The 13,167-nt window shown below is 42.6% G+C and overlaps 1 protein-coding gene across 8 annotated transcripts in view; it reads right to left on the bottom strand.

The window, feature by feature from the left end:
• The window catches only part of SETD5 (SET domain containing 5), an 82,137-nt gene extending 72,687 nt beyond the window's left edge, over positions 1-9,450 (bottom strand). For 5 of the 8 annotated variants that reach the window (XM_030307306.1, XM_030307311.1, XM_030307313.1 and 2 more), the window contains exon 1: positions 9,150-9,449. The gene's annotated coding sequence lies outside the window, so the exon portion shown is untranslated. Of the gene's footprint in view, positions 1-9,149 lie in introns of all 8 variants that reach the window. The other 3 variants (XM_030307312.1, XM_030307315.1, XM_030307310.1) reach the window with 2 other exon arrangements.
• Between the last annotated feature and the right edge of the window lie 3,717 nt (positions 9,451-13,167).

The following is a 13,167-nucleotide window of genomic DNA, read 5'->3' as shown; positions in this document are numbered from 1 at the left end:
AAATTGAACATATCTAACTATGTCTCTTTCCTTTCTGTCTGGTTTCTCTTATAAAACAAGTCAACTTTCAACAAGGCTACATTAATAAAGGAAAAGGTAACATAAATGCAGAGGCAATCTAAGTGCCAACAGGTCCTTCCACTTAAATAAAACCTTCCTTGGATACAGAGAATGCCCAAACAGTTGCTTATTAACTGGAGATCATCCTCCTTCACAGAGATGTGAGAGTACAAATTGTATGTGTTGTGGCATGCACGGAGGTTGGCAGAAAGAAATAGAATTTTCCAACATAAGCCAAAGATTGGAACAGGACAGGAATAAAAAACCAAGGAGTCCAGAGGCGGGGAAAGGGTAACACACCACAACAACCTCATATAAAATGACAAAAAATGGGTACAAATTTCAAACAATGAGATTCATATGCACGTACATTAAGATTAACATGTCAACATTATAAAATATGCTAAAATGATATTAGAACATCCTAGCCAGATCATAATCTCTAAGAGTTATGTAATAATCCTCTTACTATACTCAGTAGTACACACATTTATTAGATTACTGAGTTTTATTTGATTCTTCATATTCAAGGGGTGGGGGGGGGAGAAAATCTCAGTATCAGAACACAATAAAAATGATAAAAATCTCTTGTTTTGGGTGATGGTGTGGGAAAAAGGCGGCTTGAAGAATATAAATTATGCAGCTTGAAGAAAGAATTCTAAAGAATAAAAAATCTGTATTGCAAACAACTTCACTTCCACTAAGGTAGAGGGACAAACATATATAACAAGGTTTAAGTTTTAACCTTTGTCATAAGTCTATGTTACATAAATAATTCCCAATAAAACTTCAAATATTATCCACAGAAGAGATTTCTCCTTTTCGTCAAGTTATTACTTCAGGTGGCATCTGGTGGTAATAATGATTGTGTGAACAGTCAATGAAAATTAAGTATGCTTAAAAACATTTTTTTTTTTTTTTTGGTAAGGCAAAGGATCTGAAATGAAATGGTTTATTAAGAAATAAAGTAGAAGTGGGGCGCCTGGGTGGCGCAGTCGGTTAAGCGTCCGACTTCAGCCAGGTCACGATCTCGCGGTCCGTGAGTTCGAGCCCCGCGTCGGGCTCTGGGCTGATGGCTCAGAGCCTGGAGCCTGTTTCTGATTCTGTGTCTCCCTCTCTCTCTGCCCCTCCCCCGTTCATGCTCTGTCTCTCTCTGTCCCAAAAATAAATAAACGTTGAAAAAAAAAAAAAAAATTTAAAAAAAAAAAGAAATAAAGTAGAAGATACTGAAGTTATGAAATCCCTTTCACTACTGACTTTTAGGAAAAGGACAAATTAACTTTGCATTTCAATACATATAAGCAGGGGCATGTGGGTGCCTCAGTCAGTTAAGCGCCAGACTCTTGATTTAAGCTCAGGTCATGATCTCATGGTTTTGTGAGCCAGCCCCACATCCGGCTCTGGGTGCTGACCACGTGAAGCCTGCTTGGGATTCTCTGTCTCCTCTCTCTGCCCCTGCCCTGCTCACATTCTCTCTCTCTCTCAAAATAAATAAACTTTAAAAATTTCTTTAAAAACAAAATACATAGGGGCACCTGGCTGGCTCAGTCGGTTGAGCATCTGACTTCAGCGCAGGTCATGATCTTATGGTCTGTGAGTTCAAGCCCCGTGTCAGGCTCTGTGCTGACAGCTCAGAGCCTAGAGCCTGCTTCAGATTCGGTGTCTCCCTCTCTCTCTGCCCCTCCCCCACTCATGCTCTGTCTCTCTCTGTCTCAGAGATAAATAAACATTAAAAAAAAATTTAAAACAAAAACATAAAAACAAACCCAACCATAATAAAAAAAAAAATCTTAAGAGCCCACCCGGTTTTCCCCCTTTGTCCTAGTTTCTTTTTTGTTAGGGAGAGGCGCTGTAGGATAATAATAGCAGGAAATAAGGTGGAGCAGCTACATAGTCAAGATGAGGTACATTGCTGTTTCACCTCCATTCTTGTCTACTGCTGGCTAGGTCTCACTGAAAATCACATTAGCTGTCTGGGTAACCAAGGCAGTTTTCAAAACCTCTGGAGTCAAAATTTGCCCCGTCCTGAACGTTTTAAGGTCCCTGGCAAGATTCAGGTAACAGTAGCAGATGAAGCCAAGATGAAGAGATTTCTAATTATTTGGAAAGAGTAGTATGTGTGTATATGCACATGTGTGTGAAAAGATGTTTACTCTAGTGCTAGCAATATGGCACCTGAGGAGAAAATGGTCTGAATGGAGGCCAATGTTTGAACTAGATGGCTTCTATTTTAGTCACACAAATCTATAGAAATAATCCATGTGAGTGAATTACAAAGAGAAGAAATGACTACCCTAAATTTTTATAATACGTAAAACAGCTTACTAAACTTCATATTGATGTTGCTAGTTCACTAATAAAAAAAACCTAAAGGAAATGATAGTCACTCAAATTTCCCTTTTCAGATCAAAATATTATATCATTATTGTAAAAACCCATTACACATAAAAATATAAAATTAAGTAACACCACTTTTTTTTTTTACAGAGGCAAATGACACAAAACTTGGTCAGATTTGCTCAATATTAGAATGTGCACTAACGGCCATTTTTTCTACTTACTCGATTAAGTTAAAATGTTTCTTCTTTGCTAATAGCCACAAGGTCTAAAAACCATGAGCAAAAATTAGCTTCCAGTTCCCTTTACTGTCTCCTGCAGTCTGGCTAGAAGGCAACACTTTAAGGCTAGTTTAGTAATACTGCAAAACAGGTAGTATCTCAATTCAAGTTAACAGATGTACCCTTGGAAAACTGGGTTCCAACCAATTATTTCCAAAAATCAAATTCTCTTAAATTATATTAAGCATTTAAAAGAATCTCAGCATATACTCTTTATAAAAGAAGAATCCTTTTGTAATCCAAATAATTGCTTATCTAATTTGTATATGAATGCAATTCTTTAATATATACTTTTTTTTTAAAGAACTAGATGTATTGTTTGTTTGACATTTATTTTAAAAGTAACTAAAAATACTTCTCAGGATACTGACTGGTTTAATATTTTAATGAAAACTTCAAAGGGGCCCAAACTTTGAAATATTTCATTGTGATTTTGCTTAAAGGGCCAGATGACAGATTTCTTCCAACTCCGTGATTCATATTGATTTTAATAAGCTGAATGCAACCACCCCACATTGTGCTGGGAGCTGAGCACAAATGTATCAAACTAGGTTGTGCCTAACCTAAAAGAGGGTGGGTGGGGAGGAAGTATCTCCAGGGAATATCTAGTTCTCTAGGAAGTAGGGATGAGACAAGTAGCCTTTCTTCAGTTTGCATTTTATATGATGGTAATCCAACACATGAAGGCTGGAGGGGCTCCATATTACTGATCTAAAAATGGAGCTAACAGGGGGACCTGGCTGGCTTAGTAGGTAGAACATGGGACTCCTGATCTCAGGGTTGTGAGTTCGAGTCTCATACTGGGTCAGACGCTGGATGTATTACTTAAAAAAAAAAAAAAAATCTTAAATGAAATGAAATTGGAGCTAACACTATGCAACTATTTCACAAAGCACAACAAATTATTCTACCTATTGTGGCCTAATCCCAATCTAAATAAGGACAGTATGTGTACTGAAATAAAGAAGTTTCATACAGATAAAATATTCTTTTCCATTTCTTAATGAAAATTCTGCTGTCAGATGCTCTAGAACCAGTCTCCTCAGGAGGTGACTTGTATTTAGAAGGGTGGTGGGCATGGGATTTATTTTCTTTTAACCTATACAAAGCTTTAGATTTTTTATTTTTCCTAGGAGGAGGGGATGAATCGCTACCTGATATTCAGGGATAAACTAAATTTGGGGTTAAGAGTATATAGTTGGCACAAATTCAATGCTCGAGTGGGAACTATAAATGATTTCTTTAACTGTATGCCAAACTGAATAATCTCCCCGGGAAAAGAACCTCCTCCTCCTCCTGCCTTTCCTACCTCCTGCCCCTCCCCCACCAACACTGCCTCCCCGCTGTGCAAAGAGCCCTTTGTCCTGCCCCGCACTTATCTAGCTGTTTGGCCATATTGACAGGCCAGCTAAAAGCATAATAAGGGAGTCAGTCTGACATAAGCAGCTGGCAATTTGAAACAAAAATCTTCCTTTTCTACTCAGACCAAATCCTGCTGCAGAAGTCTGAGGCGCCTCCCATGCTTCCATCTATTTTTCAAACAGAGCAGCAAGGAATACGGCATTTTCCCTCAATTACGTAGCACATCAAAAACTTGAACCCCCAGATAGAAACAAATTCTTACAAATTCCCATATCCACTGCTTATTTTATGATTCATAACATAGGCCAAGGTGTATCCCCTGCTCTGGGTGTACATAACTAACATAGGTAAGGAAATAATTCTTACTACTTCAATTTGCCATCAAAACTCTGAGAATTCTCAGACTACAAGGAAGACAGAAAAGCTCAGAAGAGAAAGCAGTCAGACCAAACCAACACTCATGTACATAAGGCAAAACTGACCAATAAGCTTAGTGTTTAAAAATACAAAGATATTATTCCAATAAGCAGAAAATTCCTTTTTTCCTGTATTTATACCAAATATACTTGATGTGACCCTTACATCTTTCCCTGCGGTATTCAACAAACAAAATCAATATGATGGAAAAACTGAGTGAGACAGGATAGGATTACAAATTCCTTGTTCAGTGAAGGCTCCTATACAGTAGGCTGAGATTTAGCGTCATTGTTTCTTTATTATCTCTCATGGTTTCCTTTATAAAGTGTTAAAAGCTTTTTCTAAAGTGATGCTTTCTAACAGCAACCCCCCAACACACACACACCATTCCTGGGTAACATTTATAGAACTGAATATAAAATAGGACACTTTTCATAAGACTAAATGACTTAACAAAATATGTATTGATAAATGAAAGAAATGGTATTCCATCTTTCATCAATTTCTCTGAATCTTCACCAGAAGAGAAATCAATCACTGAAGCAAGTGAAAGGTTAAAAATGTCATTTCACTACATATTTTGGAATTTTTCACAGTAAGGAATGGTAACAATCCTTGTCTATCACAGATGCATTACACTTACTTTCTACGGAGTGCCTCTGAAAAGATGTTTTTAACCAAATTACAAATAACCACCAGCTGTATTACTAAATATACATTATCTCACAGATTTTACAGAGTTCAGAGTAAGTTTTGTTTGTCATAAAGAAAATATTCCTATCAAGAAGTTTTAGTTTCCAACACCTGAAACAATTTTTATAAATCAAATTCACTACTAGGCCTTCTAGTTTCAAATTAAATTGACAAATCACCAGAGCTGAACCAGAAGTTAGAAGAAAATTTTATTCTAGATCATAATCCAATTTTCAATAATAAGATGCATCCAATTTACGACTTGTTAACTACTGTCTCGTTTCATAAGTTATTTCAATACAAAGAGGATAAAGTAAAAGTGGTTGTCTACATATCTCCATTTTGCACTATATTATTTTCCCATCGAAAATAAAAAAATGAAATGGCAACTCTCCCCCAGAAAGGCCAGAACAAGTTCAGAAAGGATGTAAGATCCCAGACACAAAAGAGTAGAAGATATAAAAATTCTCAAGCATACTGGTTAAATAAATCCTATGAAAAGAGTTTCTATGATCTTCCAGAAAATGATTACATCAAGACCACAAAGGGTTCTAAACAATAGGATATACAACTGAAAAAGCAATTATTTTACAAGGTAACTTTCATACTATGTATACTAAAAGACATATTTATATCTAAGCTATGTTAAACAACCAGTATGAGTGAGACCATCTTTATTTGATATGGGATCTTTTATATGTGATACTAATAAAAATAGAACCACCTAAAATATTATTCATTAAGGTTCTGTTTCATTAGTCTGTTTGTATCACTGAGAGACAATGCAAGCCACATTTGTGAATGACAAAATTCATTTCCATTCTTTTTAATTCCCTGCCACAAATGCCAGAGTCATATTACACATTATAGATGACTGTGGGATTTAAGTACATGAACACGAGACTGAAAATATCAAAATTCTAAGGGAAAAAAAATAGGAGGCAAGAGTCTTGGGGGTGTGGGGGAAGAAAACACATGGGTATCTGTTAAATACTGTATGAGTGGTGGTATATCTGAGTGATGGTTCTCCTTCAAGTACTTCCATACTCAACAAACTGTTCTGCCTAATCAGAGATCTGCCTAATGTGCAGGAGCTGTGGAGGGAGAGACCACATAAGGGGCTCAGAGGTTATCTTCTCAGGTATCCTGTACTCTAGACTTACTCGATTTCTAAATATTCCTTCTGGTACATCCTTTATTTCAGATGGATCATGGCCAAACAAACATCCTTGTGATCTTAGAAGACTATATCCAACACATATATAATGAATCAATATTTTAGGTCAAACGCCAAAGAAATAATCTAATCTGGAGAAGTGTATACTAATACAGAAATTAAGAAAATACTTCTGAAATTTATATTTAGAAATCATTCCAAAAAGAGTAGTTCTTCTTAGAGTTTACAATTCCAAATGTAGTAATATGTTTAGCAAAACATCTATTTAATGAGGTAAATGTGGCCTAACAACTTGAGGGAAGGAAAGAAACACACAAACAATAAAATATCAAAATTCAGTAATTAAAGAGATGGAGGAAACATGTCAGTTGCAGAAAAAAGAACTGATTTTCCCCATTCTGGTTCTCAGAAAGATCCTTAAATTCTCATTAACTTTGGTTATAAAGGGATTCAAAAATTAAAACTAATAGAACTTTCAGACCTATGCAAGCACAAATCCCCAGATAAACACCAAAAATCTGACAAACAACAACAACAAAAAAACCCCACAAAAAACAAAAATAAGAAGGATCTTTAACTATGATCCAGTTTCCAGATGCTGATATCCATAAATGGGTAAAAGGTTATGAATTGCTAACTCTCATCTCCCCACCAATAAAATGCAAACCAGCTCAGCAGTGAAAATTCCCAGGAAAGCAAGGTTTCTTCTTAGTCCTGAAGCAGCCATCGCCTAAGTGCAGCTCCCTGCAGCCAACAGCATTAATGGACGCTGCACTGCTGTCCTTCCCTGGAGACAGCAGCCAGCACTACTCAAGCTTCTCACGTAGCAACCAGAGCTCCAGAGCCAGCAGCTGCTGCTGCCTTGTATACTCACCCCTGTGATCCAACCCAAAGGAACAACCTTCTCCTCACCCCACCCCCACTCCTTACACACTCTTTTTTCTTTTTTTTGGACCAGTGCTCCATGCCAGAAGGGCTGGAATTATGCTTTTAGAAACAAACAGTCCTAAAGTCACCCTTTTAAACTAAGACCTTTTTATTTAAAAAAATCAAAATTTACCAAATTCTAAATATCTATTTTTAAATTAAGCCAGCAATCTAGGAATGAAGATTAACTTTTCATCTTTAAAAGGTCAATTTTCACTCTTTATAGTCAAATTTAAATTTGCAGCTAGAGGTAGAGCCTTGTGTCTTGTCCTATCGAAGGGCATAATTCATTTTTCTATACATAATGACAGACTAACCCTTAAAGACTCTAATCCCATAACGGGCCAGAATTTTGGGCTAGAGAAGAAAACTAATGATCCTCTTGAGAAAACTGGAAGAACTCCAATATAAAAAAAATTGTCCTGTGTCTTCCAAGAGGCCCCAAAACCTCTGATTATGTGAATATTCTTGCTTTAGTCCTAGCTCAGATTCCACACATCTAAAATTACCACTTACAACTTTTCTCTGAGTGACCTAAAAACATCAATAACATAAAATTAACCACCAAGAAATTTTCCCAAATTGGAGATACACATTCTCCTGAAAAATCTCTCAACACTCAAATGGATCCTCCCAAATCAAAAGTATAGCCTTGCAACATCTGCCCAACAAAATAATGTAAATATGACCTTGATCACAAATATGTCATTTAAAAGCAACTTGCCTAGTCAAGTTATAAAGGAAATTAGCAGAGAACCTGGGGATTCTTTCAGCACCATGACCACGGGGTAAATTGGAGAAATGAACTAAAGTACAGACAAAGCCCAATGGAACCCTGAGCTCTGGGTAAGAAATGAGTTACTGGTGAACACATTGCACAAGTAACATGAGAAAGCAGAAAACGCAGTTCATACACGCACCCCTGACCCAGACCAGCAGAGCTGGCTGCAGCATCAGTATCCAAGGGAAAGACCAGTTATTCCTAAGAAGTGAGACGAGCAAAGGCGCCCTATAGAATAAATTAGCATAGAAGGGGCTTTCCCAACAGTTCAACTTTCCCTCTCACGCGATTCACCTACTTAAAAAACCAGGGCTTTTTCTCACCACCATTCACCTCACATCACTGGCTTCCACGCAGAGGTAAAGGGAATTCATAAAGGGGAATTTTTCTGCTTTTCGAGACGTTCTCAAATGATCGCTCTCCACGCCCAAGGCAGGAAAAACGACACAATCTGGCTCAACTCCAAGCCTGAACCCTACAAATTCAACGAGGCTATCTCAGATACTGGGGCATACGCCACTGAGAGCCCAAGAATGTGAAGTGGGGGTGGCGAAGGTAACGTCTTTAGTGTGGGAAAAGAAGCAATCATCTGAGATGGGGACACGAGAACGATAGTGAAGGCGTTTAGGAACATTACGGAGGGGGGGGATTAAGGCTCCCCCTCCCCCAGAGATCAGAGTTGTCACAAGGCCGCGCGAAAGGGGGTGGGGGCGAGGGTTAGGGGAGAGAGAAAAAAAAAGTATGCCTGTGCATTTTTAGAAGAGGGCAGGGAGAGGCCTATCCTTAAGTAAAAGGTAAACGTGGAGTAGGCAGTTCCCAGGAAAAGGGGTGAAGAGGCGTGGGGGAGGGGAAGCGTCCTGACCCAGGAAAGGCATGAAAAGGGTAGTGGGGTCGACTAGATTACGGAGGGGGACTCTACCTCTGAGAAAGAAGGGTGCAACGGTGTGTGTGGGGCGGCGAGAGGGATGAGAAGGGGCAGCATCCTCCTACTAAGAGCCTGGGGAGGGCCAGGCCCACGTCCCGAGAGCGAGCGCGGGGAGACGGAGGAGGTGACCCTTCCCTCCCCCAGGGCCCGGTCGTGAGGGTAGGTCTCTCTTTTCTGTCGGACCCTTACCTTGTCCCAGGCGCTGCCGGGGCCTGGGCCCGGGCTGCGGCGCACAGCACTCCCGGGAGGCAGCAGGACTCGAGTTAGGCCCAACGCGGCGCCACGGCGTTTCCTGGCCGGGAATGGCCCGTGCCCGTGAAGTGGGGGTGGGGGGCAGAAAGGCGGAGCGAGCCAAAGGCGGGGAGGGGGAAGGGCCAGGGAAGGAGGGGGGGGGCCGGCACTACAGTGTTGGCGGACTGGCGGGACTGGGGCTGCGTGAGTCTCTCAGCGCAGGCGGGCGGCGGCCGCCCCTCCCCCGGCGGCGGCGGCGGCGGCGGCGGCAGCTCACTCAGCCCGCTGCCCGAGCGGAAACGCCACTGACCGCACGGGGATTCCCAGCGCCGGCGCCAGGGGCACCCGGGACACGCCCCCTCCCGCCGCGCCATTGGCCTCTCCGCCCACCGCCCCGCATCCATTGGCCAGCTCGCCGCCAATCAGCGGAAGCCGCCGGGGCCGCCTAGAGAAGAGGCTGTGCTCTGGGGCTCCGGCTCCTCAGAGAGCCTCGGCTAGGTAGGGGAGCGGGACTCTGGTGGGAGGGGGGGGGTCCGGTGGATTGGGGGAGATGGGTGGCTGAGGCGGTCTGGCCGATAGATGGGGTTTGCCTTCCCCCTCGGGAAGTCGGGAATATAACGTTTGTTAAGCTGGAAGGGAAAGAGGTGGTCAGAGGCAGGCAGGAGTGCGGCCCGCCCTGCGGCAACCGGAGGGGGAGGGAGAAGAGCGGAAAAGGCTCGAATCCGGATGGAGCCATTGCTCCTGCAGAGGGAGGAGCGCTTCCGGCTCACCTCTTGTCACTGATTGGCCGCTTTTCCTCCCGCCGTGTGTGAAAACACAAATGGCGTGTTTTGGTTGGAGTAAAGCGCCTGTCAGTTACAGCCTCGAGAGTGCGCAGCCGCTTGGGGACTCTCGCGTTGCTCCCTGGGTGGGATGGGTAGGTAGTTGGGGTGGGGAGAGGGCTGGAGGAGCGGGCGCGGTCGACCTCCCGCGGTGGGGGGGGGGGGGTCAGGGAAAGTGCCTCCCGCGCGGGCGTCTGGCCACCCGCCCCTTCCTTGGAAGGAGTCGGTTTACCCGCCGCCTGCTAGGCTTCGGCATCTGATTGGTTACTGAAGCCCGGGGAACGGCCCCTTGCCATTGGCTCGGGTCCCAAATGAGCGAAACCACTGAGCGGTTCGGTAGGGGTGGCGGGGAGGCGGTCGTTGGTACGGCCCTTCCCAAGGCCCAGCACCGCAGTGTCTGGCTCTGCGCCCCTGCGCAACGTGGCAGGAAGCGCGCGCTGGAGGCGGAGGCGGGCTGCTGGGTTGAGGCTTCTGGGTGGCGGCGACCGCGGCTCCGCCCCGGGCGCCCGCCACCTTAAGGACGAGACAAGCCGGATCTGCTCTCGGACTCGCGGGGGTGGGGGAAAGGAGCGGGGGGTCAGTCTTGCTGGTTTGTGGGAGGGAGGTGCGTGTTCTCCAAAAATCGGCGCGAGCTGCAATCCTGAGGGATCTGCAGTGGAGGAGGCGGAGTGAAGGCCGCACCCTTCTCGGTAGGGGGAGGGGAGTGCTGCAATACCTTTATGGGAGTTCTTTGCTGCCTCCTGTCTCCTAAGGACCGCCCTGGGCCTAGAAGAATCCCTCCCTCCCCCGCGATCTCGTCATAGCCTCCATGTCAAGTCGCTGCTTCTCGATTGTGGGCGGGACTCTTGCCCAGGCTTAACCTGGTGCCTGGGCGTTGTCCTGCAGGGAGATTGAGCAGGTGTAAGATTTCTCTCTTCCCACAGACTTGAGTTTGTGTCACAAAGTAATTATAATAGGGGTGGAGGAGGGAAATGGGAGTCCAGGCGTTCACCTTGGGCTGATTTTATGCAGCAAAACTGCGTGTTATTAACAACTTCAAGATCCTTTTTGTAGTATTTTTCCTGTAGATAAAAGGAGATAGATTAAAGGCATGACCATCAGAGGTTTTTACCCCCTTTGAAGGCCTTGCTTACACCACCGAAATAGAGCGTTTTAGATTAAATAGTAATCTTAAATATTTAAGACCCCTTCCCTTGCATCCCTAGGGTTAAGGATCTTAGCAATTCACACTCCTACTTTGAGACTATTTTGTATTTGTTGTACTTGCTCTTTCAGCCCCCAGACATAACATTGGCTTTCTCCTGTCCTGTTTTTTGCAGCCAGGTGAGTTGTGAAACCAGACAGATTGGATGTACCACCAATTAAGGCTACACAGTTTGAGCAGAGGCCTCACTCTTACCCAGCAAATCATTTATTCCTCCTTTATGGATTTTCTGGAATGTTTACCTTGTTTTACATTTTATCTTTGTCCTCAACTAGGATTCTACTCCTTGATCCTCTTCACAGTCCAGATGACCTTGACTACTGCCTTACTGAGAATTGGATATGAGGTTCAGCAATATCTCCCTTTTACCTCTTTTGAATGTCTCTTAATCCATCTTTATTTCTTTTCTCATCAGTTAGTAACTGGGCTTGATTGCCTTAATGTTGATGGCTTCCAAACTGGTGTCTCTGCCTCCCGGTAGCATCTTCTGTGTTGTTGGGACAATTGTCCTAACATAGAGGTAGAGCCAATAATGACTGATGCAACTCTTAACTGGCTTCTGACTACTCACAGGATGAATTATGAATTCATCAACATGAACGCGATGTACAAGGTCCCTCAATTGGCTTTTCTCAACAACTTTTTCATTTGCTACAGTTTTCTACATAGACCTCTCGAGTCATTCTGGACTGATCGTTTACCCAAATCATAGTGACGTTGTCATACCTCTTTGTAGGCTGGTTCCTTCTGGAACAGTGCCCTCGGCGCGCCTTACTTTTCAAATACCCTCTCCGCTATGATCTCTGTGATCTATCATCCTATAAGCCAAACACCTCTAAAGAAAGGTTAGCAGTGCTTTTCTCCTGATCTCAGCAGGTTGAATCAGCATTTCTCAGGTTGTTATTGCTTGTTTAAATTCTCTTAACTATTCAGAGCTTCTTGAGGGCACAGGTTCTTGAGTCTTGTACCACTAAGCTGCTAGAATGTGCCTGGATGCCTTGCCAATCCTAAGAAAAATGGAATGGGTGACATGTAGATGTCTTTATAAGGTTTGATAGGTTATTGATCTCTGAATAGTTTTGTAAGCTTGCTAGTGCTCTAGATTAGTACTGTCCAATAGAATCTTCTGCAGGGATGGGAATGTTCTGCCTTTTTGCCAACCAATGTAGTAGCCACTAACTCTGTATTACTGTTGCACTGGAAATGTGGCTAGTGTGACTAAAGAACTGAATTTTCAACTTTATGTAATTTAAATTGCCACAGTATAAATTGTAGCTGTAGCCACAAACTTGTGTTGTGGGTTGCTGAATACTTAATGTGAATGTTGATAACTTTCTCTTCATGCTGAGCACTAAGGAAGCACAAGTTGGCCTATTTAGTTTATTTTTATCTTCCCTGCTTGTTTTACCTTTATCTGTATACTTTAGCTGTACTTAGCTGAGAGCCAAATTCAACAAGCCGTTACTTTAAACCTGCCTTGGACAACAGTATGTTGAGAAAGCAAAGCAGGCGTTGACTAGTTTGGATTTCAAAAACCAATGCGTAATGAATTTTAGGAAAGTGGGATTTCATTAAACCATAATAGTGACAGAAGTTTAGCTAGGAATAGGGACTATATCTGATGCCAATGAAACCAGGCCTAAATTTCAGTCCTATAAGGTTTTGTTTTTGGAGAAACTTCATCAGAGGAGGCCAGGGCCTAAGTGTCATATGCCTGTCATATGCAAGTTTCATCCTGATAAAGTGTAAATTAATAGATATATCCTAACACCAAAATATTTGATTTATCTGCTAATATAACATGTTGTAAATGACAATTTTTTTTACTTAAAGTTTCTTACACTTATAAGACCCTTAGGATGGGAATCTTAAAACCGGTCAGTGCACACCAGTTACTGTTCAGTGCAGACTTGCAGTCCCATACCCAAAGATTCTGAATCCAGTTAAGGCA

This window comes from Lynx canadensis, chromosome A2 (genome assembly GCF_007474595.2).
Source record: "Lynx canadensis isolate LIC74 chromosome A2, mLynCan4.pri.v2, whole genome shotgun sequence".
Lineage (NCBI taxonomy): Eukaryota > Metazoa > Chordata > Mammalia > Carnivora > Felidae > Lynx > Lynx canadensis.
Note: the sequence above shows the minus strand (reverse complement) of the source record. Positions and strands in the feature narration are given on the sequence as shown.